This window comes from Callithrix jacchus, chromosome 18 (assembly GCF_049354715.1).
Source record: "Callithrix jacchus isolate 240 chromosome 18, calJac240_pri, whole genome shotgun sequence".
NCBI classification, from domain to species: Eukaryota; Metazoa; Chordata; class Mammalia; order Primates; family Cebidae; genus Callithrix; species Callithrix jacchus.
Genome location: NC_133519.1, coordinates 12,866,902 through 12,893,378, shown reverse-complemented (window position 1 = coordinate 12,893,378; position 26,477 = coordinate 12,866,902). Strand labels below are relative to the sequence as shown.

The 26,477-nt window shown below is 37.1% G+C and overlaps 1 protein-coding gene, 1 long non-coding RNA gene and 1 pseudogene across 5 annotated transcripts in view; 2 read left to right on the top strand and 1 right to left on the bottom strand.

Annotated features, from left to right (window-relative positions):
* The window catches only part of LOC103788982 (uncharacterized), an 870,763-nt gene that overhangs the window by 341,359 nt on the left and 502,927 nt on the right, over positions 1-26,477 (top strand). The gene's annotated exons all lie outside the window — the stretch shown is intronic.
* LOC103788983 (uncharacterized) overlaps positions 1-26,477 on the top strand; it is a 209,007-nt gene that overhangs the window by 95,217 nt on the left and 87,313 nt on the right. The window lies entirely within an intron of this gene.
* LOC118149228 (eukaryotic translation initiation factor 5 pseudogene) lies at positions 12,137-14,488 on the bottom strand (annotated as a pseudogene). Its single transcript, XR_013529199.1, has one exon. The product of XR_013529199.1 is annotated as a eukaryotic translation initiation factor 5 pseudogene (transcript).

The window sequence follows — 26,477 nt, the reverse complement described above, 5'->3', positions numbered from 1 at the left end:
GAAAGTCTCAATAGCATTAAGACATCAAATCCCCTCAAATTCATTTATAGATGCAATGAAATCCCATTCTGAATATCTGAAGTTTTTAAAAAATAAAGATTGATAAGTTAATTTCTAAAATGTAGATGAAAATGTAGAGGGCCAAGATTAGGTAAGACAATCTTGAAGGAGACGAAGTTGGAAGACATGCCAGATAGCAAGGTGTGTTATAAAGGAAGACAATACGGCATTGGTACAAGGCTAAACAAATGGAATGATAAAAGATAATAGCAGAGAATCAGTCTTATATCACTCGGGACATTTAGTTAATGCTAAAGATGGTAGTGTAGGTTAGCAGGGAAAGAATAGCCTTTTGAACAAATGATGCTGGGTTAATCGAATTTTCAGTTGGGGAAAAATTAGTTACCAGATAGATTTTACATATAAGCAATAAGAGAAGATAATATTGGAGTACATCTTCAGGACATGGGGGTGGGGAAATAAATAAAATTCAAAACATACTAATCAGTAAGAAAAAGACTGATGAATTGTACTGCATCGAAAGTAGGAATGTTTAGTCTTTTAAAGATGCCATTAAAAGAGAGAAGGACTAGCCACACAGTGGAGGATGTACAACACACACTTAAGCAATAACAGAATCTGTCCCTGAGTGTAAACATCACTCCTATAAATCAATAGAAAAAAATACAGTTAACCCAACAGGAAAATGAATCTCTACCTTAGAAACTTTACAGAAAAGGATATCCAGGTGGCCAATAAGCATATCAGAAGTTCTCAGCCTTGTTATGCACCAGGGAAATGCAGATTGAAATAACGTATGAGACCAAAAAAATCTTTTTATTAAAAAGATAAAAAAGAAAACAACCCTTGACAATACAAAATATTGGTGAGAATGTGGAAAATTGAGATTTTTTTAATATTAAAAAATATAAACCAGGCAGCATAAACCAGAAGCACGTTGGAAAATTGTTTGACAGTATCTAAGTCCTAGCAATTGACTCCTAAGAATATTCCCAACAGAAATATGTATATACATGTAACCAAAAGTAATATACAAAAATGTGCATGGCCCTGTTATTTATAATACCTCCCAAAATGGAAGTGACCCAAATATCTATCCATAGAAAAATGGATAAATAAGTTGTGGTATTTTCAGATAACATGATAGTGTTGGGAGAAAAGAGTATCCTGAATTAGGATGATAATGCTGGCGAGGGAGATAAATGGATAGATCAGCATGTTTATAGGCAGGGTTGACTGGACATGGTGATGAATCAGTGTGACGAGAAAACAGGAATCATGGATAACTTCTAGATTTTGGTTGGAGCAGTTATTTCTCATTATTTCTATTATTTCCATCATCTTTCACATAAGTGACAGCAGTCTCTCTCCATGTTCCTGCTCTTGCCTTCCTATAATCCTGTTTTCCACATAGCAGCCCAGAGTGGTGTTTTCAAAACTTATATCATCTTACTCCTCCTTTTGCTTAATACCCTTTTAAGTACATGTCAAAATCTAACATGTACCCTTTTACTTATACCGTGCCCCTTTTTACATGGCCTCCTTCTGTCTAGCTCTCTGACATCACCATATACCACTGGTCCTCTTTTTAATTATGTATGTTCTAAGACACACTAGCTTCTTTTTGTTCTTTGAAACAAATTTACTCCTACTTAGAATCTTGAGCTTTGCCTTGGCTAGTTTCTTTTGTTATTAAGATCCCAACTCAACAGAGAATTCCCAAGAGAGGTCGTCCCCTGGCCATGTAATTTAAAGCATCCTCCTCCTCCCTCCCATCGCTTTACTACAGGCTTGTCCAATCTGTGGTCCAGGACAGTTTCGAATGTGCCCAAATTTACAAATTTGTAGGCGTTCTTAAACATTATGAGTTTTGTTTTTTTTTAAAAAAAAAGCTCATCAGCTATTAGTGTTAGTATATTTTATGTGTGGCCCAAGACAATTCTTCCAGTGTAGCCCAGGGAAGCTGAAAGATGGAATACCCCTGCCTACTACATCACTCTTTTATATTCTTCATTATTCTTACCATTATTTGAAATTATCTTATTCATTTATTGTTGTTTACTGAATGTTTCCCCCTACAAATGTAAGCTGCTAGCAAGTTTATGTAGCTCCCCGCTGCATAATCAGAGCCAAGACCAAATAGAAAGTAGTTAATACATATTTGTTAAATAAATGAATACATGAACAATCTAACAATACACAGTATTGAACAGCGCTATGGAACGCAAATTTATGCCCTCATTTTCCTTTGGTATACAAATCAACCTGTCAGTGACAGTGCCACTAAAAAGAAAGAAAAAAACCCCTAAACTTGGAGAGCCTTATAGTACTCACACATTCAGATTTCCACCTTGCTTAATAGTAAGGAGGCAAAGTTAAATGTATTCCTTCTTACCTTGTTCACCCAAAGAGCAAATATAATGTAGCCTGAAGGACCTTGCTGGGTACTGAAGTCTGAGATAATCGCTTTTTTATAGTAGCAGCAGGCCCATGCAGGGAGGAGTCACCCTCTGTGGGATGGTCTGATTCATTCCTAACCAAACCTAGATCCACCCATAACTCCACCTCTATTTCTCCAGCAATGTGTGTTTACTTCCCAGCTTCCTCACGTACTCATCTGTACTTGTTTTAGCAAGTTCCAAACTTAGGTTTACATATTGGAAATTTTATGGAAGGGTCCCTTTGGCTAATACAGCTTCTTTGTGTGCAGGGCCCACACCTACTTTTTTGTAACTCCACTTTGGCTTGGTAGGTGCTTGATAAATATCTATTGATAAATACACTTCCTGATCCTTGTCTCTAGAAGAGTAGGACATATTAATACATTTATAGAACTTGAAATTTAATTTATGATAAGAAAACATCACAAGCATCTATAATATGTTCCTTTTTAATCTATTGAATCCCATCTTTGGGTACTGAGAGAACTTGCCATGAGATGAAAGCTATCTTCCAGAAATTATTGATAGGCAAATTTAATTTTAATTTTTCAAAGAAGAGCAAGAATGTAGCAGTTGAGTTCGAAGCGGTGATCGCTAGAAGCATGAGTTTATTAGGTCAGAATCATTAGTGTAATTTTACTTTGTTTTCAAGCTTATTGCAGCACGGCATCAGAGACATGTTCAACATACTCTCCCTTCTTAAACCATGAGTTTTCTCATTTATTGCCACAAATATACAGGGGACTCCTATCCCTTGTCTCTCTTATGATCTACACACTGTTAAGTTGAGCAGATTCCATCTCCATGTGGATGTCTCATGGTTATCTCAATCCATACTATTGAAAACTGAAGTTACCTTGTGCCTCCGACCAAAATGTACTATCCTCCAGAAGTGCATACATTGGTAATGATGTCCCCACACACTGGGTGTCTCGAGCTAGACAAAGTTATTTTCATTTCTCCTTTTCTTTAACCCCGCATACTCGTGTCACATCATATCAATTCTACTCAGACTTGTGTCTTGTTATGTGGGCCTATTCTCTACCTCCAGTGCTGTAATTTTAGTTCTGGACTTGACCATCTTTCAATTGGGCATTGGTTAAAAGAAAAAAGTGTTGTAGCTAGCCTCTCTTTCTCCTATTAAGCTGGCTAATTCATCTTACCAACGTATGTCATTCCCTGTGCTGGTTTCTTCTTGCCTGCAGATTTCCAAATTTCTTTACTTGACATACAAGCCCCTTTACCATAGGCATGAATCTATCTTTCCAGCTGTCTTTCTTATTACCTGTATCTCAAGGAAAAGTCACTCTAGAGTGATCAGTATTTCTTGGATGAGCCCGTATTGGTCCACTACTGTTTAAAATATTTGTGTGCTATCCTCCACTACCTTAATTTGAGAGACCCTCAACCTTAAGTTCTCTTTATCTTTTAAGATACTTCAGAATTATCACCTCCTGCATAAAGCCTTATCTGACATCTCCAGATTTATCATTGTTCCCTTGTATACTCTGTATTTACCTCTCAATGGCACTGGTGATATTTTATATTAATTACTTATTTATATGTCTTCCCCCTGCCCCTTGGTGCCTCAAATTTTGTTTATTCTCACACTAGCATTGACTAAGTCTGAGTCATCCTATGTGTCGTTAGGCCCTATAGCAATGGCTGAGACATGATCAAATAAGAGTTGCAAGGGTGTGCCAATCTTGTTCAGAGTCAAAGAGATAAAAATATGCCAGAGTGTTTAAAACTGTTTTTAATGTCCTAATTCTTAACCTCATTACATCATTGATTCTTTGTTTTGAGGAGTATCGGTCAACACCTATAGAACACAGATCTTTATTTTCTAGTTTTTTCTTCTTGGGTTTAATTTTTTTTTTTGCCAGTGGTTATTGCATTTTCACCTCTACCATGCTGTAATAATGATAGTAATCTATATTGTATACCTATTATGTGCTAATATTTTGCATGTATTAATTTTAATGATCAGGACAACCCTGTGAGGTCATTATTATTACCTCTACTTTCGAGACGAGACAACTGATACTGATAAGGTACCCAAGGTCACCAAGCAAGTAAGTTACAGAACTAAGATTTAATCTGAGGTTATTTACACTCCAGCTCCCACATTATTTCCACCATGGCATATTCTTCTGGGTGTGAAGTTTTGTCCTTTTTCTGTTAGCCTTATTTATATTTCTAATGTTTTAAACGGTGGTTTTTCTCCAAGTACCCACATCTTAGGTGAACTTTACTGTGAAAATCATTGCAGGATCAACAGAAAGACTAGACCAGGGACTATAAGTGAGTGAAGGAGGTAGTTGAGAGAGTGTCAAAAATGAGGCAATCTTGGATCTGACCTTTTAATGGCCAGAAGACCCCAAATCTTGCAGAATTATGTAAATATGGAGGGTAGTGTTTAGTGGTCTGCTCCAGGACTTTTTTCCAGACCATGTTATGCTTATTATATTTTATCAATAACTTAGATGAAAATTTGGTTAGATGGCAAATATTTTTAGGATAGACTGAGGATTCAAGAAGATTTTAGTGTGTTGCACCAATGGCTCGAATCTGACAAATGAATATGATAGGAAAGTAAAATTCTAACTCCAGTTCCAAATTAACTTTACAAGGATAGGGTAGAAGACACGAGTAAAAGCAGCAGTATTCTGGCAGTGGCAGCGTGATGCCATATCCAAAAAGGTAATGTGATGTTAGGCTGCATTGAAAGAAACACAGTAGCTGGAACAAAATAGGTAGTGATGTTCTTCACTCAGCATTCAACAGATTGTTTCTGTAGCTCTTTGTTCTGTTCTGATGACTATTTTTCAATAAGGATATGGACAAATTGGTATGTGTTCTGAGTAAAGTAGATAGAATGATTGTCTAGATGAGTGGCAAACAGAACTCAGTGGGATGGATGGGTGGGTGGATGGATGGGTGGATGGATGGGTGGGTGGATGGATGGGTGGATGGGTGGGTGGATGGATGGGTGGATGGGTGGATGGATGGGTGGATGGGTGTGTGGATGGATGGATGGATGGATGGATGGATGGATGGGTGGGTGGATGGATGGATGGATGGATGGATGGATGGATGGGTGGGTGGATGGGTGGATGGATGGATGGGTGGGTGGATGGATGGATGGGTGGATGGGTGGATGGATGGGTGGATGGATGGGTGGATGGATGGATGGGTGGATGGGTGAATGGATGGGTGGATGGATGGATGGATGGATGGATGGGTAGATGGGTGGATGGATGGGTGGATGGGTGGATGGATGGGTGGATGGATGGGTGGATGGATGGATGGATGGATGGATGGATGGATGGATGGATGGGTGGATGGGTGGATGGATGGGTGGATGGATGGATGGATGGATGGATGGATGGGTGGATGGGTGGATGGATGGATGGGTGGATGGATCGGTGGATGGGTGGATGGGTGGATGGATGGATGGGTGGATGGATGGGTGGATGGGTGGATGGATGGATGGATGGATGGGTGGGTGGATGGGTGGATGGATGGATGGGTGGATGGATGGGTGGATGGGTGGATGGATGGATGGATGGGTGGATAGATGGATGGGTGGATGGGTGGATGGTTGGATGGGTGGATGGGTGGATGGATGGGTGGATGGATGGATGGATGGATGGATGGATGGGTGGATGGGTGGATGGGTGGATGGATGGGTGGGTGGATGGATGGGTGGATGGGTGGATGGATGGATGGGTGGATGGATGGATGGATAGATGGGTGGATGGATGGGTGGATGGGTGGGTGGATGGATGGGTGGATGGGTGGATGGATGGGTGGATGGGTGGATGGGTTGATGGATGGGTGGATGGGTGGGTGGATGGGTGGATGGGTGGGTGGATGGGTGGATGGGTGGATGGATGGATGGATGGGTGGATGGATGGATGGATGGATGGATGGGTGGATGGGTGGATGGGTGGGTGGATGGATGGATGGGAGACTCAATGTCTGTCTTTGGCTATATGAATGGATGTTATATAAAAGAGGGATTATACTTGGACTATATAATCCCAAGTCAGGTAGAACTCAGATAAATATATAGAAACTATAAGAAACTGGGGCCGGGCATGGTGGCTCACTCCTGTAATCCCAGCACTTTGGGAGGCCAAGGCGGGTGGATCATGAGGTCAAGAGATTGAGACCATCCTGGTCAACATGGTGAAATCCCGTCTCTCCTAAAAATACAAAAAAAATAGCTGGGCATGGTGGCGTGTGCCTGTAGTCCCAGCTACTCGGGAGGCTGAGGCAGGAGAATTGCCTGAACCCAGGAGGTGGAGGTTGCGGTGAGCCAAGATCGCGCCATTGCACTCCAGCCTGGGTAACAAGTGCGAAACTCTGTCTCAAAAAAAAAAGAAAAAAAAGAAAAGAAAAAGAAACCATGTTTTGACTTTATATAAGTAAGGACTTTTTAATAGAGTTGTCCAAACATGCAAATAATTATGTTTGGAGACAGTGAGTTCCCTATTATTGCCTAGAGAATTTTGAACTGGATGGAATCTTGGCATCAACTAGTTCAATCTGCTCATATTGTAGTGGAAGACTAGAAAGGCTAATGTGGCATGGCTGGTGTACATTAAAAAGTCAAGACCCAGGCCTCCAACTCAGGGCTTTCCACTCCAAATCCTCTTCATGTTGCATCAGGTTGCATCAATTACAGGGAAATGAACATGAGACAGGGATCATTCAGAGAGGAGCTGAGTAGAGGAACATCGGGTCGATGTCTGGTAGTTGCCCCTTCCAACCTGAGAGCTGCTAATCTATGATGGAAGTAAATTTCTCTGCTTGACTCAGTTCAGGTGGTTATTTGATCTGTGCAGTTTAATAACTGCAGGGGTAACAGAACCATCAACTTCACATGATATTGCAGACAGGAGGTTAGCTCTTGGGTTTTTTATGCCACACTTCCTGCCAGTCCGGCTGATCCCACTTTCATGATAGCGTTTACCCTCAGAATCTCACAGGAATTTTCCCTCCTAAGTCTTTAAAATTTCTGTCTGTTGAATAGTGAACTCTGTGATGTGGCTGGCATGTCTTCTCTATCTCCACAGAGACCTTATTTCATTGTTGCCACATGATGAAATGGTTTCAGAGGTGTTTTAGGTGTCTGTGGTTACATATTGTGGCTGCCAGCATTTGCTAAGGAGTGAAGAGAACTCCCCCAAGGCAGAAGTTATTGACAAATAATAAATTATAGGATTTCAATTATAATCATTCAATTGGTTGTCCCTCCCTTTTCCTACCCACTAGGCTGGAAAGGCATTGTTTTGCCATCTGGCCTCTGAGCTGCTGATGTGGGTCAGGTTGTCACGATTCAAGGATCAGCCCTTTGAGATGTATGACTGAGGCTGTGGGAGTGAAGGGCAGCTGGAATTTGTGGTTAAATGATTTCCTACAGGAGCTATAGTCATCTTTTGGGAGGTGCTGTTTGAGGTTAGAATTTTTCCAGGTTGAATATTCTCTTAATTCCATGGCATCATTGAAGCTGATGTTCCTGCTTAGTTAGCCATACAGTGGTGGAGCAGTACCTGGCTAAAACACTTCCACTTGGAGCTTGTACTTCCAGGACAATGGTATTGATCCCAAGCAAACAAAATGTTCAAGTTACCTTGGATGCCCTCAAATGCTGCTTTCTTTATAGCCAGTTCTCCTCTCTCTCTCTCTCTCTCTCTCTCTCTCTCTCTCTCTCTCTATGTGTGTGTGTGTGTGTGTGTGTGTGTGTGCACGTGTGTTGTGTGTGCGTGTGATAGAGACAGAATGAGAGAGAGACAGAGAGAAGGAGGTAAAAGATGTAGAGGGAATGAGCATGAGAGAGAATAAGGCTTTTCTGGATATCAGCAAACCATTTTATGCCAATATGGATTGTCTTTCAGTTTTTTCATATGCCCAACGTTTTCATTCTCAGATACGCATTAACAGTTTCCTTGAGGTTTGGAGAAGAGGAAATCAGGAGGGCTGACAAGGCTGGAAATGGAGAATAGAACTGAAGGAAGACTATGGCAGAGGTGTATATATTTGTGTGTGTGTGTGTGTGTGTGTGTGTGTGTGTGTGTGCGTGCGCGCGCAGTGGGGGTATATGTGATGTAATGCTATTTCCAGCTACTACAGATGCAGAAGTCAGTGGACACTCTCTCTCTCTCTCTCTCTCTCTCTCTCTCTCTCTCTCTCTCTCTCACGCACACACACACACACACTGAGAATGTATGTGTGAGAGAGAGGCAGATATAGAGAAAACAATGATCAAATATGAGTTTTTTGTATAGTGAAAAAATATCCTCCAGGAAGTGCTTATATCAATAAAGTTATTTTTCCCAAATGCATGGTACTTTACAAAACCTCTCAGGCATACCTACAGAGATGGCCAGAGGCATCCTAAGGTGTGAAGGGAGGGGCATTTATGTAGTAACTGTGTTATATGAAAGTTTTCTCTAACAATTAAGGACAAAAGTAAGAACAGAAAAAATGATAGATAAAACAACTGATCATCCTGTGTAGTTAAGGGAGAGAGTCTTCATGACTTGAATTCATGGTTATAAACAGAGATTGTGAGATCTTTAGGGTGGCTATTTCAGCAATGACTAGTATCGGCAGGAAAGATGGACCATTCACTATTTCGTGTTCCATAGAAATAAACAGTGAGGACTGGCGACAGAGTGATGCAGCATCAGGAAACTGGAAAAAAAAATCCAGGAGCAAGCCGGAATAGAGACATGACAGCTAGTCAGGACCAAGGGCTTCACCAACATTTTCTTTTCAGACATGGTCTAACATAGGCTAAGAATTACAGGAGAATGTAGATCAGGAGGGACTGGAACCTGGAATAAGCCCTACTCTCCTTTCTCCTTTGTTTTCTTTGTATATAGGGATGTGATAGATAGATGATTGATAGATAGATAGATAGATAGATAGATAGATAGATAGATAGATAGATAGACAGGTAGATAGACAGGTAGATAGACAGATAGACAGGTAGATAGATAGACAAGAATATATTCCAGAGGGACTATTTCTTCAGGGAACTGAGGGAAATTCAGACTAAAAGATAGGTCACAATATTTAGGGATTATTTATTCATTCAACAAACATTTGTTGCCAGTGACTACCTGCCAGTCACCACGCTTGTTACAGAACTATAAATGAAGAAGGCATGCTCCTTGTCCTCCAAGAGTTTACAATCTAATGAAGAAAGCATACATGTAAGCAATATGATATGTGTTACAATAAAGGTATTTGTAAATTATTGTAAGACAGATGAGGAAGCAAGATATTTTCTTTTAGAGAGGTCACGAGGAGGTAATATTTGAGCTGAACTTTAAAGAATGCGTTTATTGGATCGTACGGGAAAGAACAGGGAGAGGTAGCCTGAAAGGTCATAGGGAAAGACCTTGCAAGCCGTGCTGAGTGATGTAGATATTATTTATATTGGGTGGCAAATGAAGGGTTTGCAAGTGGAAAATTGACAGAAGCAGATTTTTGTTCAGTAAACATAGCTACTAAAAGTATGCATGGTAGATTGAGCTGGATACACACAACTTATGTAAAAGAAGGAAGAGAGAGTAAATTCTCAAACTAGGGCACTGGCAGTGGGATTGAAGAGAAGAAAGGTTCTAAAAGCAAATCTTGGTGATGCCCTGGAGGTGGAAGATGAGAGAGGGTGAAGAACAAGAGGCAATAGGTTAGTGGGATGGGAAGCAGCCAGTGTGGGGCTAGTTAGGGAGGGAAATCCAATGAAGTCGGGTCTGACAGGTGGCAGAACTCAGCGATGGAGAAGGCAGGAATGAGATTTCAGTGGGCAGTGGGTAATGGGGAGTTGGTATCAACAATATCCTGTCATTAGGTAGCAGGACCTTAGGGCTCTTATTTTAGGCCAGGGCTTTAATCTCGGAAGTAGAGAAGACTAAAGAACAAAGAAAGTTTCTATCATGACCAGGCAGAGACTTTTATCATAACTGAGAAAGATCAAAATCAGATTAGCAGCATAGTTGAACTGATGCTAATTAGTTTACTAATGACTTTAGGTAATTTCTATTCTTAAATTCTTCCTGCTGAAGATTAGTACGTATTCTGGATTATGGAAACCTCACTAAGCTTCCAATACCTGAAGACCCCTCTATCTGCTCAACACTAACGTTCTATCAACTTGGACTTGATTCCGTCCTTGTAAGTCTCTTAGTTACTCATCCTTCATAATTCACCTCCTACATTGTGTAGATAAGGCTGATGTTTGATTGATAATCTCCATGGTGATTGGTATAGCCCTACACCAGGCTACACCACACTCCTCTGACCCAGGTGTAGTTAGGGGAGGGCCCAAAATAGTGTACATGGTTTAGCTGTAGGAGCAGAAGAGTTGCATAATCAAGGAGCTTGAGAACTAGATGGGTTCAGAAGGTAAACATCAGAACCACTCTGGAGTTGTACTCACATGTTATTTACAATGTCTGCTTATAACAAAAGTTAAAAATATTATTCAGACCCTAAGCTACCATATTTCCAGGAGAATCACTGAGACCTAAGGTTCCAAAGTTTTCAAGTGTGAACTTATGAGACTAATGATGTTCCTTTTTGTCAACGTCATGGATTTTCATATCGGTAGTGATCCTGTTGAGTTAGAGGTGGACTGAGACCACCAACATTTCAATTCATTTTATTAGCATTCCCTAAAGTATGGCTTCCTCCATTTCTTAGATAATTTATTACAAGGAATTTATTTTATTTTAATATATCCAGACAACTTGGAGCCAAGTCGCCCACAGCTAGGTCAGACAAGTTTTGGTGGCATCTCATAGTGTGGACTATCAAGCCACTGTATTAATACGAACCTGGGTCTTTTGCCTTTAGCTTTTCTCAGGATGACTTCTACTCCTCTATGGCAACACTTGGGAGCGTAAGGTTGTTTCTACTCTCATTTTTTGTTTCATCATTTCAATCCATATTTCCCAGAATCTCTACCTCTTTCTTTACCTCATTCTATCATTTTTCTAATCAGGCCATCGATTACTCTCGCAATGTGTACACTGACAGCATTTCACATTTATGCTCAAAGTAATTCATAGAACAGGATGAATACTAATATTCACATTTCTTTTCACAGTATGCATCTTGAAACCCTCAACTAATTTTTTAAATTTTCTTCATGAAATTCCTAATTATAGGAAATTTTCAGATGAGGTATGTGAAATGGTTAAATTCAAATAATACCATGTTCACCATATAGGTCTCCTAATTAGAGCCAGGATTACAAAATCCATGGTATGGTGTTGAAAGCACAATCTCACACACCTCACAGCCTTGCCTCTGACTACTGGCTTCTCCAGTTGCCAGCTCTATGATTTTGAGCAAATGTCTTAACCTTTCTGGGTCTGTTTCCTCATCTTTAAAGTGAGCATAATAATAGCTAATTTTCATAGTTCTTCAGTGTCTTAAAAGAATTATATGTCAATGGTCTGGCACTTTGCCTAGCATGATAGCAAGGTATTTAATAATGGTAATTATTAGTATTATAAAACTATGAAGTCTTACAAAATTAGTAAACTCAATATGATGCACTCTTGTTGTGATTGAATCTTTGCATGTGTATGTGTTTCCATCAAGAGACAAGAGCAGGAAACATACAACTTTTCCTTTTTCTTTTCCAAGAATTTTTTTTTTTCCCAAATAAAATGTTTATTGTTTAATTGCACCCCAAAGCAAATTCTCTCAGTACAAAGTAACTACATACATACAAAATGCTTGTTAATGTAATAATTTCCCTGGCTCATCCAATGTGCAACGCATATGATTTCAAAGACTGCAATTTGGGTCAAGTGTACAGGATGTAAGAAAACAACTCTCCAAGTTTCAAAACCTGCTCTTACGTGACACTCAGGTTGTATTTATTTCTTGGTAAGATGTTGTACTGTCATTTATCAATCTACCTCACAAAGCACATTACCAGATGCCGATTTGAGGGACTACAGATAAAATTTTAGTACTGTATTTAATGGGCTGAATAAGGTAATTAGAAGTAAGTTTGCTTTACCTTCTGTTGAAGACCTCTTAACAGCCTCAGCACTTAACGATATCTAGCAGGCTCCAAGAATGCTCATCAGGTGAAATGATGGCACAACATTTAAAAAAGGAACCTGTTACTTCAGCCTAAGTCATTCAGAGCCAAACATCTATAGAATGACCAAAATCAAATCTTTATTTTTATAACTGTATAAATGTGATCCAAATGTGTCCACCACTAATTTTTTCAAAAAGAAACATGCTATAAATAAGCAAACTACATCTGCTCACTGATGTGTATGGACTCCCTAGATGTCTCATTGGGCTTAATTACAGACCACTCACAGTAATAGATTTTTAGTGTAAAGTGTAGCATGATGTTAGCCATTGGAGCTTCTGCACATACATGTTGCACTTCCGGCTGATAATGGAAACACTGCAGCATTACACTGTTAAGCTAGGTCGCATCCATCCCCTTAAATGGCATCAATATCAATGTCGTCATCCTTGTTGTCAGACTTTACGGTTTCAACTTTCGGTACACTGGCAGTCTTCGAATACACCACCTCAATGTTCTCATCTTCGTCTTCTTCTTCAGCACCGGAAGATTCTTCCTCTGCCTCCTTCAACCATTTTATAAATGGTTCTGCTTTGACACGAATCTCTTTGGCAAGTTCTTTGGAGACATATTTCTTAGAGGCCTTTTCCGACCAGCTGATGATGACCTCTTCTTCTAAAAGGTCTGCATCATACATCTCCTTCAAGATATGTGGAATCTTGGAGATAAGCTGAGCTTGATGCATTGCTACCACACACTCCAAACCATGAAGAAGGTACCGTTGAGCTTTTTTGTTGTTGTGACAAAATCGTAGGAAATGGCGCCTGTATTTCTTAATCTGTTCTCTGATCTTCTCATTAAAAAGAACTTCAGTCAGAACAAGAGGGCCCATGGCTTTTACATCTAGTCTTTCTGCTTCAGCAACAATTTCTTTGTCAGATGAGTCAATAATACCCTCTTCTTTCTTCTTCTTAACAAAATCAAACAGGATATTGACCCGCTCCTCAACTGTTCTTTCCAAATCATCGCTGAGAGTCAGAACTTTTGCGTGGTCACTGATTTCATCCATTCGACGTCTTTGAGCTTCCTCAGTTGTATCTTCTCCCCAATCATCATCCTCTTCTTCTTCCTGCACTGTATGTGGAGGAGGACTAATTTCATTTGGTGGTGGTGGTGGTGGTGTCTCACTGCTGGATACGGAGCCATTTTCCTTGTCTTTGCCCTTTCTATTCTTCTTTTCCTTTTCTTTCTTTCCTGTACTGCTGTCACTATTCTCAGGTGGGTTTTTGAGAATGAATGTGCAGAGTTTATGATGTGTGTCAAGCATGCCTCGATAACCACAGGCTTTACAAGAATTACCTATTGTTTGCTTCTTTGGATTGACATGCAGATCTGTTTCCGGATTCTCACATTCAGGACAGAGAACAAATTTTTTAATGAATCCATCCAACATGTCTTGCAGCTTATTCGCCTCATGAGATCCATTGACAATGTAACGGTCATTCTTAACATCAAACTGGGTCTGTGCTCCCAGCTCACAACCAAAATATTTGGTGGGATACGTTGGAGGCCGATTAAGCGCCTTGGCAACGTCAACCCTGTTGACTATAACTGTCTTGATTCCATTTCCTTTGCCCTCAACCTTGGCAATCAGACGGGGCATCTTGTAGCGATAGAACTGGTCTGACACGCTGCGGTTGACGTTGACAGACATTTTGGCTTATTATTAGTGGCTTTATCAATAAGATGAAGAGATCTTTGATTGCAACTTTTTGGTATCTTCTGTCTGGAGAAGAAGGGATGACATAAACGACTGCAAGAGTTCTCGGTCTCTGACATGAAAAAATTTTCGCCACTGAGGCTGTAAGCTTCTTGCTTGTATGCTATGTTTCCCCAATACAGGTACCAATGGCTGCGCAACAGCTCTCTGGAATGTTCTCGCTCTCAAGAATTTTTTTTTTAATTGAGTCCCTCTCCCTGAGATTATGGAGGTTTTTAAATGTCCTTTAGGGTTCAGTGTGATATTCTGGATTCCTTTACTGACTCTTGAAGATCAGGGAGAAGGTTTTTTTTAATCTGTTTTAGGAAAAGAGTAGCTTTAAGAGGATAGTGAATGTTGAATACAAATTGCTCTAGGTATATCCATCGTTTTCTTCTATTGTATACATTCCACTTTTCTTTTTTCTGGCAACAGTCTCTGATTTTCATTTAGGAATCCAACCATTGGCCATTCTTACTCCTTGTGAGGAGGGAGTCAGGGGGTTATCTTTGATTTTTGAGGGTGAATGTTGCTTGGATATTAGTGGACAGGAATGGGTGAGCACGTGACCTTGGATGTCTAAGGCAGAGTGAATTTCAAGACTATTGTGGGAACTACCAGTAAAGAGGAAGCATTCGTCCTCCACCTCTCCCCTCAACCTCTTGGCCCCTGCACCTTGAGATTTTTTTTTTAATTTATTATACTTTAAGTTCTGGGGTACATTGTAGAACATGCACATTTGTTACATAGGCATACACATGCCATGGTGGTTTGCTGTATCCATCACCCTGTCATCTACGTTAGGTATACTTACCCTAATGCTATCCTTCCCCAATCCCCCTACCCCGTGCTATCCCTCCCCTAGCACCCCACCCCCAACAGGCCTCAGTGTGTGATATTCCCCTCCCTGTGTCTACATGTTCTCATTGTTTGACACCCACTTATGAGTGAGAACATGTGGTGTTTGGTTTTCTGTTCTTGTGTCACTTTGCTGGGATGATGATTTCCAGTTTCATCCATGTCCCTGCAAAGGATGTGAACTCACCCTTTTTTATGGCTGCATAGTATTCCATGGTGTATGTGTGCCACATTTACTTTATCCAGTCTATCATTGATGGGCATTTGAGTTGGTTCCAAGTCTTTGCTATTGTGAACAGTGCTGTAATAAACATACATGTGCATGTGTCTTTCTAATAGAATGATTTGTAATCCTTTGGGTATATACCCAGTAATTAGATTGCTGGGTCAAATGGTATTTCTATTTCTAGATCCCTGAGGAATCAGCACACTGTCTTCCACAATGGTTGAACTAATGTACCCTCTCACCTTGAGATTTGAACAGGGAAGAATGTAGGCCGAGCTGCTGCAGCCATCTCACAACTATGTGTCAAAATTGGAGTCAACAGAGAGAAAAGCAGAGCTGACAGACTGAGAAACTCACCTGATATTGATGATATCCTTTAAGCCTCAGAGTGAGTACAGCCTGCTAGCCTCATTTCAACACCTTCCAGTCACGTGAACCAATAAATTCTCCCTTTCACTTAATAAAGTTTGAGTTGTTCGATTACTTCAAGTAGAGTTAGAACTGATATAATTGCTATTTACTTTTTGCTGTGTTCTGCGATCATAATAAATATAAAAAACATAGTAAAATAACCAGAGACATGTTAAGGCAAGATGGTAATAGAGAAAGGGGAGGAAGAGGAATGACAAGCCCTCCCCTCAGTTCTTTCATGTCTCCTCTTTTTCTGCAGATCAAAGATCAGATCCCTGAAACAGTATTATCACATTATACTTTCCAAGTTTCATTTTGTTTTTAGTTGACATCTAATAATTGTGCATATTTGTAGTTAAGTGATGTTTGTATACATATATACCTTACGTAATGATCAAATCAGGGCAATTAGCGTATCCATCGCTTCCAAAATTTGCCATTTCTTTATGGTTAGAACATTCAAAATTCTCTCTTCTATTAATAGCTATTTTGAAATATAGTTATTGTTAACTATGGTTACCCCACTGTGTATTAGAATCGTCAGATAAGAGGAATATTATACTTTTAAAAGGATAAATTCCTTTAGGGGCAAGAGCAGGGTCCTGGCTAGGTACATGAGGCCTGCCTGAGGAATGTCTATGGAAGCAGGAGTGTGTGTCTGTGGCCCTATCCCTACTCAACACTGGAAACTACTTGGCAGTTTGAGCATGGTTTTTCCTATAAACTAAAAATAAATCCTAAACCCCTCTACTGACTGAACAGCCCCCTCCTACCCCTAAATCTTGGCCAAGTGGACCCTAGATAAATCTTAAAAACTGAATTCCCAGCCATGATGGGACAGGAAGTCAGACATATCTTATTATATCCCCTCACTTTTGCAGGGTTTAGACACACTGATGTGCAAATAGAGAATATAAGACTGATAGAACAGACTCTTTGTGGCAGTAAGATGCCAAATTATAAGCAGAAGCTAAGACCGTAAAAGGCAAGGGTTAAGTCACACACTTCTGCACTTAAAGAATAAACTGTGTTCTAAATGCCATAAGGTTTCTATTTTTCTCCAGCAGCTTAACAAGCACTGGCCTCCAAGTGAGCAATATTTTACAAAACCATTTGTAGTTCATTTACTGCCAGACGCTGACTCCATCCCACCGTTCTATAAACCAGAGCTACAGCTTGGATTAGACAAGAGACTATTTCAAGAAATTTCTCCTGATAAGAAGACCAGTGACTGTGGACAGATTCTAGCCAGTTTACAAAGGCTGCATATGTGAATGACTTTGCATCCTGAAAGGACCTTATAAAGCCTAATATTAATATATTTAAATATTAAGTCTCCACTCCAAAGTGAACATTGGTCAGATGTAACATACACATTTATTCAGTATGTGTGCATTAGGAGGACTACCTTCCTAGTCATGACTCCTGTAACCCATTGAATATGTATGTTTAGTCAATTGGTTCCACACAGAGCTCCTACCCCAGTCCCTCCTCCCTTGAAGTACCTGCCTTTCTGGCTTCAGCCAGAGGCCATGCTTCCCAGCCTGTCAGAATTTGCCTGTCACCATTATGATGTAACCCTTTATAAGAAATATAACTCTCCTTTAAAAATTTATAAATTGTGCAATTTTTAAGTTAACACTCCTGCAGAAAACGATTCAATTTTCCTTGTCTTTCTTTTCTTTTGTCTTCTGAAGTCAGAGATCCAGAATTCGTTTGTTCTTAGGTTTCAGCCCTTTTATTTTCTCCTATGCTTTCACCGAGAAGGTTCTATTATTATGTGAGCTTGCAAAATGAACCCTTCATAGGCTTTGTCCTCAGACATTTTGCTGAATTGAGACCATCAGCACTCAGGATATCAATGTTTATTTTTTTTTAAATCCTAGGTGTAGAGATTTGAGTTAATCATATTTCTTATTTCATGACACATTATAATTGTTAAGCTCTGCAAATTCTTCTTTGGAAAAGTTGGCTAACCTTCATCCACACTCTTTATTCTCAGTCCTCTCCTCCTCCCTCACCAGATAATTATTCTAATGAGTTTACTATGTATCTCTTTTTGTACAGGTGCTTGTAAAGTGTGTATTGTTACTTTTATGTAAGTGCTATTTTATGTTAGATCTCTTTTTTTTTAAATTTAGTATCCATGTTGCAGTATATATATCTAGACCACTGAGTCTAACTGTGCTGTTGCTTTGCATCTACTCAGTATACTTCTGCACTTCCCTGGTGATGTACACTCACATTGCTTCTAATTAATTCTTCAGCACTGAAAAATAATGCTGTGATGAACATCCTCTTACATATATACCCATTATAGATCTCTGGGGGATATTTTTGGAGACCATACACACAGAAGTAGAACTTCTAGGCAGTAGGCCATGTGTATACTTGATATTGACTAGATACTGTCAGATAACCCTCCAGAACAGCTTTGCTTTCTTACCAGAAGTGCCTGAGGTTTTCTAAACCCACATCCTTGCCAACACCTAGCAATATCTAGTTTCCTAACTTTTTCCAGCCCATTTCACTGTTATTTTGATTTCCCTTATTCATGAGTTTCAACATCTTTATTTATATTTGTAAGCCATCTTGATTACCCTATTCTACACATTGCCTGTTCAAATACTTTGTCCATTTTTCTGTTAATTTTATTTTACTTTAAGACGTTCATTGTATGTTTTAGATATCAGTACGTTGTTGGTTTTAGATACTGCAAAAAATTTCAGTGTGTCATCTTTCTGTTAACTTTGTTCATGTGTCTTTCACTGAACAGAAATCTTCAATTATAATGTAATAAAAGTCATCACTATTTTTGTTTTATGTGTGCATATAATGTTCTTGTCTACAGTGTTCTTTCCTGTGCTGACGTTACTGAGATATTTTCCCATATATTCTTCTCTCTACTTTGTTGTTTTAAGCTCGCATTAGATATTTATTTCATTTGCAGTTTCTTTGTGTGTGATTTTAGGTAAAGATCCAATTTTGTTTTTATCTACAGCATGAGCCAGGTTGGCAACTCCTATTAATCTCTCCTTTTCCATTGATGTATGGTGCCCACTTTACTATATATTGTTTCCATATAAACATAATTATATTTCTAAGCCTCTTATCATGTTTCACTGATCTATTTGTCATTGCAATAATATCACATTGTTTTATTACTGTGAGTAGTATGTCTTAATACTTGGTAGGGCAAGTACCCACTCTGCCTTTTTCTTGAAATGTTGATTTACTTGTTTGTGGATCCTTATTCTTCCATAAAAAACTTGAGGTTATCAAACTTCTCAAAAAAATTCAACAAAAATATTTTGAAGTATTTGTGATTATATTGAATTATTCATATCATTGATTAATATGAACTGACATGTTTATAATATTAAGTCATCCCATCCAAGATTTGGAATGTCTCTCCATTTATTCAGATGACCTTCTATGTCATTCATTAGATTTAAAAATTTGCTACATGGAGGTATTATATGTTGTCATTATTTTCTAGTTATTTTACATTTTGTTGCTGTTCTGAATGATATCTTGTTTTTAAATACATCTTGTAATTGGTTATTGCTGGAGAGAAAAGCACTTTTAATTTTTGTAACTTGACTGTTTCTGATAAACGTGCTGAATTATTTGTTGTAATACTTTGTTGATTACGTGCTTTTTTCTAGCTAGAGAGTATATATTATCTGCAAGTAATATCATTTGTTGTTTTTTTTTCAATCAATGTACCTATTTCTTTTTCTTTCCCTATAGCATTGGGCAGGGCACCCCACTATGTTATACACTAATAATGATATTGCTCCTGATTTTGTTTATAAAGGGAATGCCTCTAAAGTTGCTCCATTAATTATGAGGTATACTGTATTTTTTGATATATAACACATTCCAAATTAGTAAATTTCTATTTATTTATAGTTTGAGCATTGAGATTTGTCAAAAGTATTTTCTGCATTGAGATGAACATGTTATTTTAATCTTTTAGTATATTAATGTAGCAAATTTTAAAGATAGATTATATGATTTGTAATAGTTTTTGTATCCTGTTATCTTGAAGTAATAATTATATGTAATATAATATAAATATATATATTATATATATATTTATATAATTATATATGATATATATATTTATATAATTATATATGATATAATATATTATATATAATATATATTTATATAATTATATATAATATAATATAACTATATAATATATATCTATTTATATAATTATATATAATATAATATATAATATAATATAATTATATATTTAATTTTAAAATTCACTTTTAATTAGCTAATATTTTATTTAGGATTTAAAAATATATATATTCAGAGGTAAAGTGGAACTATGATTTTATTTTATGGCCCATATTATATTATTTTGGAATCAAGATTATATTATATTATTTCATAAATTATATTATTTCATAGATTATATTATTTCATAGAATTAGTTGGAGAAGTTTTATTTTTCTCTTTTCTGGAAGAACTATAAAATTAGAACTGTTCCTTAAAAGTGTGATAGAAATCTCTAGTGATCTGGGTATAATTTTGTTAAGGATGGAAAACAAGATCTTTAATTATTATTTAAATTTTAAAAAATTTATTTATTATACTTGTAAGTTCTGGGTGCATGGGCAGGACGTGCAGTTTCATTTATTTAAATTTTTCAATACTGAAGGTCCTTTTGAATTTGTCTACTTTTTGTACCAATTTTGGCAATTTATTTTTTTTTCTGGGATTGATCCCTTTAATCTACGTTTTCAAATATGTTGCTTCTGTGCAGTGGTCATGTCTCCTTTCTTGTTATATGTTTGATAGGTTTGTGTCTCTTTTCTCTGATTGGCTCAGTCTTGGCACTTTGCCCATCTCATCAAACATTTCAAATAAATAGCTTTTGTTTTTATTAATTCTCATCATTTTGTTCTTTAGTTCTAACTTTGTATTTACTATTTTGTTCCTTCTTGCTTTTTTCCTGTGGTCTTATTTGAATTAGCTTCTTTTTATCCTTTTTTTCCTGATAAATATTTTTGCCATAAATTTTGCTCTAAGAACTGTTTTATCCCTGTCTCCAAAATGTTCATTGCAATTTAGTTCTATGGGTGTTTCTCAGTTCTCTTCATATTTTTGTTTAACCCAAAGACTGTGGTTTCCAAAGATATAAGCTTTTTTAAAAGTTATTCATTCGTTATTAATTACTTGCTACATTATAGCCGTAGATTATATAGGCTGTGTGTGCTGATCTTCCAGAATTTGTTCCTTTATGGTCCGGATGGTCTTTTCTTTGACTGTACAATGTATTCTAGAGGAATGCATATTCTCAACTTAATAGATAAAGAGTTCTATGTTTTTAGTAGCTTGAACTTTATATTCTATATATTTTTTAATTGTGCCTTAAGTTCTGGGGTACATGAGCAGATCTTGCAGGATTGTTGCATAGGTACACACATGCCATGGTGGTTTGCTGTCTCCATCCCCCCTCATCCACACCAGGCATTTCTCCCAGTGTTATCCCTCCCCAACCTCCCCATCCCCACTGTACCTCCCCTAGCCCTCCACACCCCAACAGACCCCAGTGTGATGTTCCCCTCATTGTTCCACTTCAGCCTATGAGTGAGAACATGCATGTTTGGTTTTCTGTTCTTGTGTCAGTTTGCTGAGAATGATGGTTTCCAGTTTCATCCATGTCCCTACAAAGGACATGAACTCATCGTTTTTTATGGATGCATAGTAGTTCATGGTGTCTGTGTGCCAAATTTTCTTTATCCAGTCTATCACTGATGGGCATTTGGGTTGCTTCCAGGTCTTTGCTATTGTAAACAGTGCCGCAATGAACATATGTGTGCATGTGTCCTTATAATAGAACGATTTATAATCCTTTGGGTATGCTATTTTTTTAGGTATCTTATATCTCTGATATCTCTGCTCACTTTTTGTCTGCTGGAGCTATAGTTTCTGAAAGAATGTGTTAAAATCTTAAACCACATTTATTTGTTTATCTATTTATTGCAGTAGTTCTGTTAGTTGTCTGATAGATATTGAGCCTGAGTCACTAGATACACATGTTTATGGCAATTACATGTACTTTGTTCCATCTAATACTGTCCCAGATGCTTTTTCAGATATTAAGAGCTATATTCCAGCTTTACTTTGGTTCATATTAGCCTGATTTTTTTTTAAAAATTCTTTTTTTCCAACCATTCTGGGTCTTTTGTCTTCGGCATGCATTTTGTAGGCAACATGTTGAATCATTGTTTTTATCAACTATAAATGTCTCTGTCTTTTCATTATTTAGTTTAGGCTAATTCTGTTATTTTAATTATGTTAATTTAACTAACATAGTATTTCTGCCATCCTAGTTTATACTTTGCTTTTTCTATAGGTTGTTTTAAGTTTTTTTTAAAAGATAAAATGATTGGCTAATTCTTTCTGTTAACAGATAAACTCCAGTTGAATAAATAAACAACCCATATTTGACTATATATTGTTTATTGAAAACATATCTAAAACAATGACAAAGTAAGGATTAAAAAAGAGGGATGGAAAAGATATGGCAGATAAACACTAATACAATTAACAGCAGATAAAATAGAATTAAAGGTAAAGCATTTTTGGTAATTAAAGGCATAACATTTTGCAAAGGATTAAAGAACAGTAAAAAGCAACAAAAATAACTACAGATAAACTAATAATTAAAAATAGAACATTATTGTCAATTATACCTTCAAAAAGCTGAAAAAATGAATATTATGAATAAGTAAATATCAGTAAACTTGAAAACAACACAAAATGGTTAAGTTAGTAAGAAAATAGAAACTGTCAAGGAATCTATATCTGACTTTCTATTTTCAACCATGAAAGACTGCTTCAAACTCTCCAAAGTCAGGAGGCCCACTAGTTTTAGCTAGATCTACCAAACCTTGAAGAAATCCACATTTTGCATGAACTAGTCCAGTGCACAGAAAACAATGAAAATTTCCCAAGCGACTTTATCAAGTGAGAATAACCTGGTACAAAAATTAAGTAGTGAAAGCCTGAGAACATAAAACTATAGATTAATTTCACTAATGAGCACAGAAGTGCAAATATCCTAATAAAACATTAGCATATCAATTCCAGGAGAGTCACAAATGTATTTCCCAAATACAGTTTCCCAAAGGTACAAGATCAGTTTAACTTTTGAAAATCAATTAATATAGTTTTAAAAATGAATACAAAAAGAAAAAATATATTTTTTCAGTAGATTGAAATAAGACCTTTGATAAAATTTTAAACTCATTTATGATAAAAGTTTTCAGCAAACTAAGAATAGAAGGAAACTTTCTAAATCTGATATTGGTTATCTAACAGAAATGTATAGCAAACATTATACTGTACTTCAAATGCTGAAACATTAGAAAAATGCCATTGAAGTCAGAAAGGAGACAAGGATGCCTACTGTGAGTGCCAATATTTACATAGTCCTAATCAACAAGAAATGAGGCAGCAATTCCACGTCTGGGCATCCAAGACAATTGAAAGCAGGGACTGGGACAGATACTTTTTGGTCCATGTTCATGGCCACATTATCGACAATAGCCAAAAAGTACAAACAACCCAAATGCCCATTTTGTTAATGGAAAAATGAAATGTGGTATTTATATCCAAACTTAAAAAGAAATGACATTCCAATTCATGCTACAACATGGATGAGTCTTGAAGAAATTATGCCAAGCAAAACAAACCAGACACAAAAAGACCAGTGTTGTATGACTGCACTTAGATGGGTACCTACAGTAGTCAAATTCATTGAGACAGAAAAGAGAATGATGGCTGCTGTTGGAAGGGGAGAAAGGAGGGTTATTATTGAACAGGTACAGAGTTTCAGCTTGGGGAAGATGTAAAATTTCTGGAGATGGAAGCTGATGATTGTTACACAACAATATGTATGTACCAATGCTACTTATTGGTTTACCAAAAAATTAAAGTGATAAATTCTGTTATGTGTATTCTATTACAATAAAAAATTAATAACTGTGGAATCAATGTTGAAAGAAAGATAATTTGCTCATCAGTTTCAGACAAAATTAACCCTCCAGAATTAATTGACAAACATTTGAAGATAAGAAGAATGCAGCAAGATAGTCAAATACACAGTAAGAATGAATAAGTTTATATCTTCCTATGTAGTAGAAATCACCAACTCAAAAATTTGATAGAAAAATACCATTTATATTAACAACAAAATTAAACTCCCAAATAAATCTAATGAAAACGTGAAATGACATACAGGGGAAAAAAAACTTACAAAAGGATATAAAAGAAAATTTGAATAAATTGAGAAATACAGCATGTTAAGATGACCAGTTGTCTGGGTGGGAATGTAAATTAGTACAGCCAGCCTTGAAAATAGTATAGGGGTCTTTAAAAAAAATGGAATTATCATATGAGCCATCAACTTCACTTCTGGGTGTACAGCCAAAGGAATTAAAATTTGTGTTGAAGAGATATCTGCATTTTCACTTAGACATGCCACTTAAAAATGTAAACTAAATGTTAAATGTTTCTATATATATATAGACTATATATATATATATATATAGTCTATAAAAATATATTTAAGGTGTTTGAAGAGAAGCCCAATTTCTCCATGATTATTCCTGGGTAGGGAAAAGAAATCACTGGATTTGGGGTGAAGGTCAGAGGAGGCTGTAGTGTATATCTACAAGTATTCAAACTTTTCAAAGGAAGAATGTAATTCTGTATCATTGTAATTAAAATCAAGTTTTAAAATGTTTCTTACTTGTGATATGTTTCTGTTGAAAGAATGCATGGTATAAATTAATAATGATGTGTTCAGTAATTTTTATGCATATAATTAATAGATGGGAGAATAGTTTTGATGTCAATTTTGTTTATTTACAGTAATATATTGGCTTATTTTACTGGCAGGCTTGATGTCTGTTCGTTTTTAGAGAAAAATATGGTGCATATTTATATAACATGTCTATATTAAAAAATAAGAAAAAACATTGATACCACTTGAAAAGATATGGTCTCATATTAAGTCACCTTTAACTTCAGCTACACCTACACAAACTCATTTTTCTTTGGTTCTATTTCCAAAAGACAACCTGATATGGTAGGAAAGGCTTTGGGCTGGGATATGGTGTGCAGTGTTATTCTGATTAAACAGTTGACACCTATTGGTTGTGTGACACTGCAATTCACTTTTTTCCAAATGAAATATAAAGGGAGTATCATGAGGTTTCTAACCTGGCAATATCTAAGAGTGGACTTTAAAGGGTCTGGAAAGTCCCCGAAATTATAATGAAACATTTGTAAGTGAGTCTCGGCAGTTTTTTGAGGGGAAGGGCATTTGGGAGAGAGATACTCAAATGGTTTTGGAACAAGGAAACAGCTAAAGGTTAAGAGCCATTGACTTAGGTGATCTTCAGTGACCTTAGAGCTGTGAAATTCTGTTAAGTGATCCTTGAGGCTCTTTTTTTGTCCTGTTGTTTTTCTCTTTATATTTATCAAACTCCAAAACACAAAACCAAATAACAGTTACCAAGTTCCATCCATTATAAAATATGTTTGATAACCAAAGTTCATATGATTATGAAATGGAATAATTCATGTAAAGCCCTTTACCACTGTCTGGCACATAGTAAACAAACAACAGATAATTTTTTGGATCATGAAGTTAGGAGTTTGAGACTAGCCTGACCCACATGGTAAAACCTCATCTCTACTAAAAATACAAAAATTAGCTGGACATGGTAGGGTGTGCCTGTAGTTCCAGCTACTCAGGAGGCTGAGGCAGGAGAATTGCTTGAACCTGGGATGCAGAGCTTGCAATGAGCTAAGATTGTGCCACTGCACTCCAGCCTGGGGGACAGAGTGACACTCTATTTCAAAAAAAAAAAAAGAGCTGTAGTGAAATTTATTGGCATTACAACAAGAAGTTTAAATTCCTAAGCCAGTAGGCTAGGCCTGTGATTTTTTTTAGCTCATTGGAGGAAGGTGATAAACTTTGAAATAGTTATTAAGGCTGGAAAACTCTGAATTCTGAGAAAACCAGTAGTAACTTTTGACTTTGTCCAAAACCTGGAAAATGATAGGCATTCAATCAATGTTAGTTTCCTCCAAAATTTGGCCTCATATTTCTCACATTTTATCTTTTTTCTCCCCTAGAGGATCCAAGGCCTAAAATGCTTGTTAAATCTTGTAACAAATAATAGAGTTACACTTTTTAAAGTTCTTGCTAGAATTTTCTCTAGCCATGCTTCTTCATATGTAGTCTTGGGGTATATGTGAAGTCGAAACTACCTTCGTCATAATACTAAGATGTTATTTGTCTTTTTAATTTTTATTCGGTAGAGTTTTTCAGATGTGTGATGTCACAACAGCTTGAAGGCAGAAGTAGGTACTATAATCCAGTTGTCTTCTGTTAAGCTAGACATCAGTGAGATTTTCAAAAGTATAAAACAATGCCACTCTTCTCATTAATTTTTTGTTTTTAAAAAATAGTCACATTTTAATAAAAATATGGCATGTTAATATGTCATGGACTTATTAAATGAAGAAATATTTAAGAAACTCTTCAGTTTTAGTTTCTAACCTGGAAAACATTGATAGATATAATCCACATAAACAGAAGCTCTTCAGGTCTCTCAGTAATTTTTAAGAGCAAAATGG